Source organism: Choloepus didactylus, chromosome Y (assembly GCF_015220235.1).
Source record: "Choloepus didactylus isolate mChoDid1 chromosome Y, mChoDid1.pri, whole genome shotgun sequence".
NCBI lineage: Eukaryota > Metazoa > Chordata > Mammalia > Pilosa > Megalonychidae > Choloepus > Choloepus didactylus.
This window is the reverse complement of record NC_051335.1, coordinates 8,105,724-8,119,038: the sequence shown is the minus strand read 5'-3', so window position 1 is coordinate 8,119,038 and position 13,315 is coordinate 8,105,724. Positions and strand designations below refer to the sequence as shown.

At 37.0% G+C, this 13,315-nt stretch overlaps 1 non-coding gene and 1 pseudogene across 1 annotated transcript; one reads left to right on the top strand and one right to left on the bottom strand.

The window, feature by feature from the left end:
- The first annotated feature begins 254 nt into the window (after positions 1-254).
- On the top strand, positions 255-903 carry LOC119524312 (annotated as a pseudogene).
- A 10,174-nt stretch (positions 904-11,077) lies between these two features.
- Positions 11,078-11,205, bottom strand: LOC119524338. Its single transcript, XR_005214791.1, has one exon. It is a non-coding gene; the product is annotated as a U6atac minor spliceosomal RNA (small nuclear RNA).
- Between the last annotated feature and the right edge of the window lie 2,110 nt (positions 11,206-13,315).

The following is a 13,315-nucleotide window of genomic DNA, read 5'->3' as shown; positions in this document are numbered from 1 at the left end:
GCGCTGAAGACAAAGAGAGAATTCTGAAAGCAGCAAGAGAAAAGTGATTCATCACGTACAAGGGACACTCAATAAGACTAAGTCCCAATTTCTTATCAGAAACCATGGAGGTGAGAAGTCAGTGGTATGATATATTCAAAGTACTGACAGAGAAAAACTATCGGCCAAGAATTCTTTAACCAGTAAATCTGTCCTTCAAAAATGAGGGAGAGAGTCAGACAGGGGACAGAGATGCTTCTGGAAGAACCACCATGATGGCCACCCAAGGAGAACCCCAAGTTCAGTTTAAACTTGTATTGGTTGGTGATGGTGGTACTGGAAAAACTTCATTTGTGAAATGTCATTTGACTGGTGAATTTGAGAGGAAGTATGTAGCCACCTTGGGCATGGAGGTCCATCCCCTTGTGTTCCATACCAACAGAGGACCTATTAAATTCAGCATGTAGGACACAGCTGGTCAGAAGAAATTCAGTGGCCTGAGAGATGGCTACTATATCCAAGCCCAGAGCGCCATTATAATGTTGGATGTAACGTCAAGAGTTACTTACAAGAATGTGCCTAACTGGCATAGAGATCTGGTACAATTGTATGAAAACATCCCCATCGTGCCGTGTGGCAACAAAGTGGATATTAAGGACAGGAAAGTTATGGCAAAATCCATTGTCTTCCACAGAAAGAAGAATCTTCAGTACTATGACATTTCTGCCAAAAGTAACTACAACTTTGAAAAGCCCTTCCTTTGGCTTGCTAGAAAACTGATTGGAGACCCTAACTTGGAGTTTGGCCATGCCTGCTCCTGCCCCACCAGAGGTTGTCATGGACCCAGCTTTGGCAGCACAGTATTAACATGACTTAGGGGTTGCTCAGACAACTGCTCTGCCAGATGAGGATGACGACCTGTGAGAAAGTGAAGCCGGAGCCCAGCATCAAAAGTCTAGTTTTATACGGAACTGTCCTGTGATGCCAGTGGTGCAGCATGTTTGCCACTTTATTATGTAGCTAAGCAGAACACGTGCTTAATCTTTGGGATGCTGAAGGAGATGAATGGGCTTTGGAATGAATGCGGCAGTTAAAAAAAAACCTTCATTTTTTGAACCTGCATATTTAGTTGTTTTGGAACACAGTTGTTTCCTTTTTGAGTTTCAAATATAAGACTGCTACAGTCACATCATGATATTCAGTGGTGAGGTCTTGTTTGTTACTGTCACACCCATTCCTTTTTGTTTAGAATCAGAATAAAGTTGTTTTTCAAATACCAAAAAAAAAAAAAATGAGAGAGAGTTTAAAATAGTCACAGATAAACAGAAACTGAGAGACTTCATCAACATGAGACCCTTACAAGAAATGCTAAAGGGAGTTCTATAGGCTGAAATGAAAAAACAGGAAAGGCTTGGAAGAGACTGTAGAAATGAAGTTTATCAGTAAGGGTAACTAAAAGGATAAAAAAAAGACAAAAATAAGATATGTCCTATAAAAACCAACAGATAAAATGGTTGAAGTAAATACTGCCTTTACAGTATTTACAGTGAATGTTAATGGATCAAACTCTCCAATCAAAAGACATAGATTGGCAGAATGGATAAAAAAGTTGTTGGTAACAGATATGAATAGTCATTTCTCCAAAGAAGATATATAAATGGCCATAACGCACATAAAAAGATGTTCATCATTAGCCATTAGGGATATGTAAATCAAAACCACAATGAGATATCACCTCACAGCCACTATAATAGCAACTAGTAAAAAAATGAAAAAATAACACGTGTTGGACAGGTTTTGGAAAAACAGTTGCACTCATGCATTGTTGGTGAGAATGTTAAATCTTGCAGCTGCTGTGACAACAATTTGGCAGCTTCTCAGAAAGTTATGTATAAAATTACCATATGACCAGGCAATTCCCCTTCTATGTAAATACCCAAAAAAATTGAAAGCAGGGACTTGAACAGATATTTGTACAGTGATGTTCATGGCAGCGTTATTCACAATTGTCAAAAGATTGAAGCAACTCAAGTGTTCGTCAGCAAGATGAATGGATAAACAAAATATGGTATATACATGCAATAAAAAATTATGCAGCCATAGAAAGGAATGAACCTTAAAGCTATTATGTTGAGTAAAATAAGCCAGGCACAAAAGGGCAAAAATTGTATGATCTCACTGATACAAAGTACTTAGAATAAGCAAATTCATACAGTTAGAAACTATGATATGGGTTACCAGGGGCTTGGGAGGGGTAGGGAATGGGAGTTAAAGTTTGGTTGGTGCAGAATTTCTGTTTAGGGTGATGGAAAACTTTTGATAATGGCTGATGGTGATGTAAGCATAACATTGTGAATGTAATTAACACTGCTGACTTATGTATTTGACTGTGATTAAAGAGGAAATTTTATGTTACTAAGATTAAAATTTTTAAAAAACCTTCCCACCCAGAATAGGACATTATTGTGACAATGGAAGAAATTGGAATACGGGCTGTATGCTTGACATCAGTGTTAACTTTCTTGAACTTGATAGCTGTACTTAAGGTGGTTACATAGTTATTGTCCTTGTTTTCAGGATATGTACCTGTAACTGTTAAGCATTAGAGGAGCATGGTGCATGCAGCCTACACTCAAATGTTTATAGATAGATAGATGCATAGGAAGGAAGGAAGGAAGGGAGGGAGGGAGGGAGGGGTAAATTTCAAAAAATGCTAAAAGTTGTAACTCCAGATATCTGAATGAGTGATATATGGAGTTCTATGTATTATTTTCCCATTACTTTTTTCAACTTTGCTGTAGTTTTAAGGTTATTTCAAAATAAAAAGTTTAAAAAAGGATTTGTGCATTTTGTTTTATGTAAATTTCACCCTAAGTAAGAACTGTAAAGAAACATTAATTTCAAGTTAATGAAATACATGCTGAAGCATTTGAGGATGAAGAGAACTGAACTGATGTGTACAGCTTATTTTGAAATGAATTAAAGAAAATAAGATGGATAGACAGATGGATAGGCAGATATGTGATAAAGCACATATAGTAAACTATTAATGCTAAAATCTGCATGATGTTTATATTGGTGCTTATCATTCAATTCTTTGAACTTTTTGTGTGCTTCAAAGATCTCAATATAAAATGTTGGTAAAAATCAGACAAAAGAAGTATGTGGATAATGATAAAGAATGGTAAGAAAATTTGTATATTATCTTGTACTCTATGCATAAATATTTATTTTTATAAGAATATCAAGACACCATTAAAGGTGGCTGCCTCGGGGGAGACAGACTGGGATTAGAGGCAGACTTATTTTTCATTGCATACCATTCTATACAGTATGAAATTTTATCCTATTAATATAGTACTTTTCTAATTTATTACTTTTCCAATGTAAAAACTTAAAAAACACAAAATAATAAACATATAAATTAATCCAAATATCTCCTTCTCATCTCTATTTAGAGATACTATTCCAAATTCCACACCTGTTTTGTTTTAAAAACACTATCTTTGGGAGTATGAGCTAGCCATGGTCAAGGCTTATTAGGAGAAACTAGAACTTGGAATCCAACTAGGTCTTGCCTGTGTGCTCATCTGGGCAGGCGAGTAACCAATTTCAGAAAGATTAGTATAGACATACACACATGTGTGGACTTTGGGCAAGTTATTTAAATCCTCTGAGCCTTCATTTCTCATCTATAAAACAGATTGAATACAAGGTTTCAAAATGTTTGATTAGATGGAATATGCAAATACATGGGTGGAGCAAGGTCTACTTGGAGGTCTTACCCTCCACGACACTAAACCACAAAGGAGAGTGGTAAGAAATCATTTGAAGATCATTGGTTTGCTGGATTTCCGTGAAACAAGGTACCTCTCTTCAAAAAAGCTGCCACAGGAGCCCCAATGCTCAGGAAACCATTGGTAAACTGCCAATGCTTTTTATGAACTTAAAGAATTGCTGCAACCTATACATGCTGATAAGGGATTTTGGTTCATCCTTATGTTCCTGATGTCCAATTGCCTGGGCATCATTTGAATCAGAGTCACATGCTGAGTTCCCTGCTCGGTTATTATGCTTATTAAGGCCAAGAAGTACATAATAAATTATAGAAAGATATCCATAGAACTTGTATTATTTTTTTGGCACTTAAGGATTCATCTTCATCTATCCAGAAAAATTGTTTACTCAGTAACCACTTTTCTAAAGATTTCAGTTTTATAAAGCCTATTCAACTGCTAGAAGAATGTATGGATGTAGCACAAGCAGAGTGGCATATTCAAAATGCATATACATATTTGGTCCAGTTTTAATTTTACACATTTCCACATTTGGCTTTGTCCAAAGGAGAAAGGAAGGTCATTAGTGAGTTGGAGAAGGCTAACAGCTTCCCTAAGTTCTCTTGGACCTAATACATTGTGGTTCTGCTGGGAATCTGGGTGCTTCCATTAGATCAGTGTTTGATTAATTCAGCAAATATTTACTGAGTCTACCTCTTATGTAGTAGGCACTGGCATTGTATGCAAAATGGAGGCCCTGCTGTGAAAGAAAGAGCAGGTTCCAGTTTTTGTGGAATTTACATTCTCATTGGGGGAGTTAGATGATAAACTAGTAAACAAATACACAATAAGATAACTTTAGGTAGGACTACGTACTGGGAAGGAAATAAAAGAGGCTGATGTGACAATGATTTAAGGTGGGGACAGGGCATCTTTCTCTAGAGTGGCCTGGGGAAGCCTCTATGAAGGGGTGACATATGAGCTGATGAGACCTGAAGGATGAGAAAGAGTGAGCTAATTGTGTATCTGGGGGAAGACACTTCCAAGTGAAGCAACAACAACCACAAGCAAAAATAAGAACTGGTTCTAAAATAATCACGTTTATTAAAAACCCTTGGGGTGCTGATTTAAAGTAAGATTTCTGAGCTCTAACTCCACTATTCTCGTTCAGTAGGTCTGAGGTTTGCCCCCACATCTGCATTTTATCAGACTTAATGCCTCACCCCCAAGATAGTTCTCATTTCAATTTTCTTTAAACCACAATTTGAGAAACGCTTATCTAAGACCCGCTTCTAGGTGTGTGGGATGGATTTTCATACAGAAGATCAAGGTGGTTTGGGAAATCCAGAGCCTTGGGCCTAGGGAAAGGGCCCCTGGAATTTTGGCACCCTAGAAATACAGGTGATAATGGAACAGAAAGTTCCGGTGGAACAATGTAGGTTTGTTGATCAAGGCCAGCAAGGGTTCAGGGTAGGGAGATCAACTAAGGAAGAGAGGAGTGGGTCTCAGGTCTAGGAAAGCAACAATCCAATTAGCAGAAATCAGTGAATCCATGAGAGCTGCAAGGGTCAAATGTTCTTCCTAAGGCAATCTGCTCTCTGCTTTATTTCTTACTTCCTCCTATGGGGGGTGGGGGGTGGCCCTTAGCTCATACGTGTTGATTGGCTATAGGAGGACGTCAGAAGCATTGCAGGTGTACTCTGTCTCTAAGGGCCAAGAGACTGAGATTAAGGTTTACCTCATATTGCTTTATCTAACTCATAGAAATGTCTAAATATTGTTGACTGAGAGAAACTGGGTAGGGAGGAGATGCAATCTACTTCTTATTTCCAACCCAGACAATGATAATGAGCTTCACCACATTCTAATTACTGATTTCTGCCTGGAGGAACATCTTGGCTTTTCCAATAACAATAATTTACTATGTTATTGCTTATCCTTTGTTCTTTTTCTTTGAGCACATCCAATTACTGCATACTGCTTTTGGTTTTTTTTAGCCCTAAACACTAGTTTTATTATTTTTTCTTATGAGATTTTTCTTAGATCTGTCCTAATTATAAAGCATTTCCAGTTGTGTTTAAAATCATGGTTAAATGCTTCACACTTTTGGCATGTATTAAAAGAGCAGATAAAGTTTCATCTCTGTTTCTTAGGTAATAATTCAAGTTACAAAGTATTGTTTTGAATTTTTAAAAACAAACCCTTTTCCTCTATTTAAACTCTTATAAATTCCAGATACATTCAATCTAAACTAACAAGATATATACAAGTTAAACTAAATTTCATCTTCTTTGCAAACCAGTGGCTTCTGAAGTAACCCCCTTTTTGCACTTTCCTGGATTTTCCCATCGTGCTGGACCCAAACCACCTGAGAAATGCAGGGTTTCACCATATTCCTAAAATATTTTAGAAAGAACCCAATCACTGGCATGAAACTTCCCAAAATGCCACGCCACCTGTTTTTATTGAGTAATAATTGTCTGCTAAGCATTGTAATTAGTGTATTCCATACAGCTCTTATAGTCTTTACTACATAATTTACTGATGCAATGTTTTAGTTCACAAATGTAATTGCAAACTTCTTGGATGCAGAAAACTTACATGATATCTTTGTATACCCCTAGAGTGGGTTTCCGAAGGTTAACTGATTGATATGTTGTCTCAGCACCATTTCTCCTTCAAGGCAATGGCTACTTTTTTGCCATATGGGACTCCCTGTGTATAGAGTACAATGTAATGAATCTTTTAAACCCAGTTCTTCATCTGAAAGTGCACTGAGATCATGCTTTGGCCCTCTGTAGATTCTCAGGTTGACTGCTCTGCTGATGGAAAGAAAAATAGAACTGTGAAATAGACACATTCCTAACAGTTTTTCCAGTCCCCATTAGAAAGTTCTATAGCCTAGAGGCCAACGTACAATTTTCATGACTGCTCTATTAACAGCACCATCAGCTTTATTTCATTGATTTCATTTATGTGATTTCTGATCTAATAGAAAAACCATAACCTCTGAACCATTTATTACAAGAGGATTACATGTTTCATCAGGCTTTGTACTTTTGCAACGGTTATACATATTGTAATGTCCCAATTACGTACCAAACCACTCTTTCCAAGGAATTGGACAGCTCACCCAATAAACCATTGGCTTGTACAAATAAATCATTAGTAATATGCCTATGAGCCCTCTTATTCCACTCAAATACACTATAAATCTCTTCAGTTGATTTGTGCTCATGTAAGAGGATGTGTTGGAATTGTTGATTTAACTTCAGCTGTGAAAATGAGGGGTAGGCAACGTGTAGTACAATAAATACCAAACTTGCTATTGGAAGAACTGGTTCTAAGCTTGACCCCATCACTTCTTAATCAGGTAACCTTGGAACGTCCTTGTAGCTTTTTCTCTAAGCCTTTGATGCCTGCTCTGCAAGATGGGAATAATATTGCCTGCCCTACCTATCTCTCAAGACTGTGAGGATTTACTCTCTTTGTAAGAGGTGATGGCCATGCTTTAACCAGAGAGATTCCCCTATCTTGAACTGTTCTTTTACTCATTTTAGCATATAGCTTTCTGGGAAAAAATCTAGTACTTAAATAAATAAAATTTAAAGCCCTACTGGATAAAATTTGTTTCTTGCATGCAAACATTACCCAGCTGTCTCTGGAGATGTACGTTTGTACCCTCTCTGTGTCTTAGCTACCTCATCTCCCACTACTGCTCTTACCATGCAATGACTCCCCATTATTTCAGACCCATTCAAAGTCTAGCTCCTCTTTGATGTAGTCCACACCACAATGATTTCTTCCTTCTCTGCACTCCCGAAATTTCACTGTAGTCTGAACTATTTTAATGAATGCCAACTCCTCCAGATATCAGTCCTTCCCTGACCACCCCTGGTCTGGCTTAGGGGCCCTCCTCTCTGCTCCCAGAGCCCCCTGGGCCTACCTCTATTTTAGCATCTGTCACACTCCATGTTTTAAAGAGTACTATGAAATATAGCTGACTAAAGATTGAGTAAAATAATATACTGATCACCTATTTATTAACCACACAGCTTAAGAAATAATGATGTATTAATCTATTAAAGCCTCCCAGGTACCCTGCTCCAACTGCATCCCCTAACCCTCAGAGGTAATAACTATCTTGACTTGGTATACATTATTCCCTTGCATTTCTATATCATTTAGCCACATATAGATGTAGAACTATACAATATATAGTATTGTTTGGTATGTTTTAGCAACCTTATCTAAATGGAATTACATTTGATGCATGCTCTTTTATTCAATGTTGTTTGAGAGATTCCTCCATGTTTTATCCTTGCTGCATAATGTAAGTGTACCAAGTCTTCATCAGCTATTCTAATCAGTGGTTTATTTCCTCAAAAAATTAATATAACTATGCTATGAATATTCTTATTCTTCTCTTTTGCTATACAGGTATAAGTTTTCCCATACAGCATACACACAGAAGTGGAAATATTGGGTCATACAGTATGTATGTGTTCAGATTTAATAAATACTCTCAAATTGCTCTCCAAAGCGGTTGTAACAATTTACACTCCCATCAGAATTAAGTCTAATTTGCCCTTTCTTTACATACCCACAAACACTTAGTACTGTTATACTTTAAAAATTTTCCAATCTGATGGGTGTTATGCCCATCTAGGTTCACTCTGCATTCTTTTCCACCATACTATGTGCTCCAAGTGGTTGAACTGTATGGAGGAGAACAAAGGGCTTGTCTTTAGGCTTCTAATTGGGTTCAGCTGGAGAGCAGCAGAAGGAAATTGAAGGAAGAGAAGAGAGTGAGAGTAGAATATTCATTCCCTCAGTCCCCTCACTGTGCACTATGGGCTGGCCTCATGCCTTGAATAAAAGTCACAGTTTGTAGAAGAAGACCCTCTCCCCACAGGCTCTCTGCTCCAGGCACCAGGTTCTGGTAACTACTCCCTCTCCATATCTCTTCAGGCCTAGTGGTGATAAAAGACTCCACTGTTTCTAAGTCCCAGGTTCTGTACTATTCCTTGAGGTTTCCCCACACTTTGTATATATTATGTTGAATAGTCCATTTATTAACTTCTCCTCACATTACCTAATTTGAGTATGCCATCATTTGCCTTCTGGGATGCTGATTGATACAACTATGAAATGAATTTTCATTATTGTTTCAATTGACATTGCTCTGACTACTAGTGAAGTTGAGCAACTCATCATGTTTATTGACTGTTCTGATTTTCTGTGAACTGCCTTTGTATGCCTTCTGTTCATTTTTCTCTTGGAGTGACTTTTTTCCCTGTTGATTTGTAGGAGTTATTTACATATTCTGGATATGAATTCTTTTGTGGTTACATGTGCTGCAAATATCTTTCCCAATGTATGGAGTATATTTTTACTTTTTAAATGCTATTTTTGTATTAATTTTTAAAATTATACGGGGGTCCAATTTATTAAGTCATTTCTTTTATGATGCGTGTTTCTGTGTCTTCTAAAAGAAATATTTCTCCACTCTAAGGTCACAAGGACTTCCCTAAATTTTCTTCTTGAAGATTAATAAACGTTTTGCTTTTTACATTAGATTGCTATTCCAACTAGAACAGATTTTTTTATGTAGTGTGAAACAGAAATCCACATTTGTTTTATTTTCTTATAGGTATCCAATTCTTCTAGAACAAATAATATTGAACTGTTATCCTTTCTGTTGGGGATTGAATCATGTCCTCCACAAAAAGCATGTTCAGATCCTATGGATGTGAACCCTGGTCCTGTGGGTGTGAACTCATTGGTAAATAGGACCTTTGAAGATGTTATTAGTTAGGGTTTGCCAAACTGAATGAGGGAGGCCTTAATCCAATATGGCTGAAGTCTTAGAAACAAAGAAATAGGATACAGAAGGAGAAGCCATGGGGAGAAGCTAAAAGTCAGAAGGCAGTGGAACCTGGACAAGAAAGGAGAGGCCATTGCCGTATGACAGAAAAACCAAGGAATCCCAAAGACTGCCACGGAGGAAGCATCACTTTGCTGATGCCTCAGATTTGGACTTTAGCTTCAAAACCGTGAGCCAATAAATTCCTATTGTTAAGCCAACCCATTATATGTTATTTGTTTTAGCAGCCAGGAAACAAAAACACTTACCCCAGTATAATATATTTCAAAATGTTTGTGTCATGTCTTCATTCCAGTTTTAGTATATGTGTAAACAAAGTGAGCAATCATACTTCATTTTACTATCTGGTTTACATGACTATCTCCCAATATAGTTTTCTATTGCCATTGTACAAATCACCACAAGCTTGGTGACGTAAAACAACCCATAAAACAACTCTTCCATTTCTGGAGGCCAGAAGTCTGAAATCAGTTTCACTGGGCTGGAAACAAGGTATTGGCATAGCCACACTTCCTCTCGAGGTTCTAGGGGAGAGTCCATTTTCCTAACTTGCCAGTGTTTAGAGCTACACAACTTGACTCATTGCCCCTTCCTCAATCTTCAAAGCCCACAGTGTAGCATCTTCAAGTCTCTCTCTGCTAACACCATCACGTCTTCTCTCTTCTGTAGTAGAATGTCCCTCTGCCTCCCTCTGATTCAGACAATCCAGGATAATCTCCCCATTTGAAGATTCTTAACTTAATCACATCTGCAAAGTCCCTGTTACCATATAAAGTAATATTCCCAGCTTCCAGGGATTAGGATCCGGGTATTTTGGGGGGCCATTATTCAGCCTACCACACTGCCTGTTAGACCTGTGAGCTTTTTGAGGGCCTATGCTCTTATTAGCCTTTAGATTGGTAGTGCATGGCACATAGCAAATGTTCCCTGAATATATCCAATTTTGTTTCATCTTCATGCTACTATTGCAAACTCCTTCAAGGAAGAGTTTGTATCTTTAACCCCTTTCCAATGAGTCTACAAAACAGCAGACATCTCTAGTAAATTTAACATTTAAATTCAGTACACATAATTTCTATTTGAGTAGAAAGAGGTCCAGAATTCAGTCCTGGTTGTATCATTGATTAAAAATGAACTTTAGGTTAAATCTATTTTGCTTCTCTAGGATTATCTTTCTTCACAGGTAACATGGAGAGGAGGAGAGAATAAGCCTAGCTGATGAAACCCCAAACCCTCCACTCCTAATTCTTCCAGAGCATTTCTACTTTTATCAGTTTTATAGATCTACTAAGCTTTTTTATCTAACAGTTCATTTGAAAAAAGGAAGGGTTCTGCTACTTTAAAAACATTCGGAAGTTACTGTTTCTCATCACTTGTCACCATGGGGAACTGAAACTCAGAGAAGTGTGGTGCTTTGCTTCTTGAACTTCCTTTCTAAAACCACTGCCTTGAAATCATTCTATTGAAACCATTGTCTTGAAATTATTGTGTTGAAAAAGGCTACTAGGACCACGTTTGTCCTTATCCTAGGGGTTGCTAAAATTCCCTCTTTTGTCATAACACACAAAGGACAATGTGTAAGCTCTAAGTTACCATATAAATATATAATCAGTGGCATATTTCCTATAGGAAGACCAAGATCCAAATCTACAGCACAGCCTCATCATATTGGAACCCACAGCAATCTTTTGGGGGAAAGGAGTGGACCAGCACCAGTCAATCAATAAGATAAACAACTTACCATATTCATTTTGGTGAGGTATACAAAGTATTCCTTGAAAGCAGGAATGGTGTCTTATTAATATTCATACACACATATTTATGTTGAATGGATGACACAATATCTGCCCCAAAGGGACTTACATTTTAGCTAGTACATTAAATCGTATGCACAACTTTAATCTATCTCCATCAGTAAGACAGTCAAGCTGATTAGATTGACTAGGGGCCAATATTTACAGTCATTCAGATATAACTTCCATTTTTTCTCTCTACTCTTCATCATAGAGCTCCTAGTTCACTGTCATACATCCCAGAGGTGGCGAATAAAATTACCAAAGAGGAAGATCTTAGCTTTTTTCCCACATATTTCCATAGCTTCCCTGAAAAATAAAATAAAATAAAAAACTCATTTTATTCTATGAGAAAGAATCATGTTTATGTATCACTTACCATCACTTACTATCTGTGTGACCTTATACTCCTAATCCAGTGCCTCATTTTACCCATCTGCAAAATAAGAATATTTAGAACAAATGGTCCTCAAATTCTCCTTTGGGTTCAAGGGTCTATGATCTGATTATTACATGAGTGAATGTATCACTTTAGCCCACAGAATTGGTTTTCTCAGATGTCTTCAGTATTTAATAACTGTTTAATGCCTTCTAGGTGAATCAATTTTATTCAGAAAAACAAAAAAGCAACAACAGGGAAGTGTTGATTCTGTGAAAGATAATATTACTCACTAGTACAAACTGTAATTTCTGGATATTTTTTCAAGTTGACCAAGAGTAACCATGGCAACATAGATAAGTTGACCACTGGCCCTTAGTAAAATGTCAAATTCCCCCTTTGCAACAATGAAAGTGAAGGAAGAAACATGTCACTCACTTTTGAAGCTCAATGAGTTAAAATAAATGTTGTAAGATGGGTAATTTCAATGACATTTCAGAAATTCTATGGCAGATAATTTAAGGATTGAAGAGCAATAAAACTGCTACTGACAAAATAAGATTACCATTTATTTTAAATCTTTGTTCTCTCCAACACTTAAACTCAGTAGCCTAGATTCTTGAGGAATGTGGTAATCAAGAAAAGATTACAATTGTAAGTTTTTGTTACAAAGGCAAATGTATTAGTCAGGGTTCTCCATAGAAACAGAACCAACCAGGGATATATGCATATATATATAAATTCTGTAGGGCAGGCCATAAGCTAGATACTTTGTAAAAGGTTCTTCTGATATCTAACATGTCCAAACTCTGTAGGGCATGCCACAAGCTGGAAACTCCAGTGAAGATGAAGTTGTACTTCCTAGGAAAAGCTGGCTGGCTGAAGAAGAGGCAGAAATTATTCTTTCTGACTTCTGGAATCCTTAGTTCTTGCTTTAAGACCTCCAACTTATTGGATGAGAGGACTCCCTTTATTGCTGAGGGCAATCTCTTTTTTGCTTGTAGATGCAATCAGCCATAGGTGCAATCAACTGATTAACGATGTAAATCCATCTATAAAATACCCTCACAGTAATAATCAGTCCAGTGTTTCCTTGACCAAACAACTGGACACCATAACCTAGCCAAGTTGACACGTGAAATTAACCATCACACTAAAATCCCATCAGTTTTTAAATGACTAAAATTGGGAAAGAATTTATTTTGTTAATTGTATCATTAATCTTATAAGAAAAGATGGATGGAAGAGCACATGATGTGTAGAAACTTCTAACACATTAAAAATGCAATGAAAAATAAACCAACACATCATGAAAAAGAATTTAAAAGTTAGAACAATTTGGAAATATCACTCAAAGAAATAACTTGAGATGAAGGTGAAATTAGTTGTATTTGAACTGGTTATTTTATCTTAATTTCATGGTTATGTTATAGTGATTTGTTTTCACTAGAAGAGAAATATTGGCAGTATTTGTTAACATGTTGAACTGTTTCCCAGATAA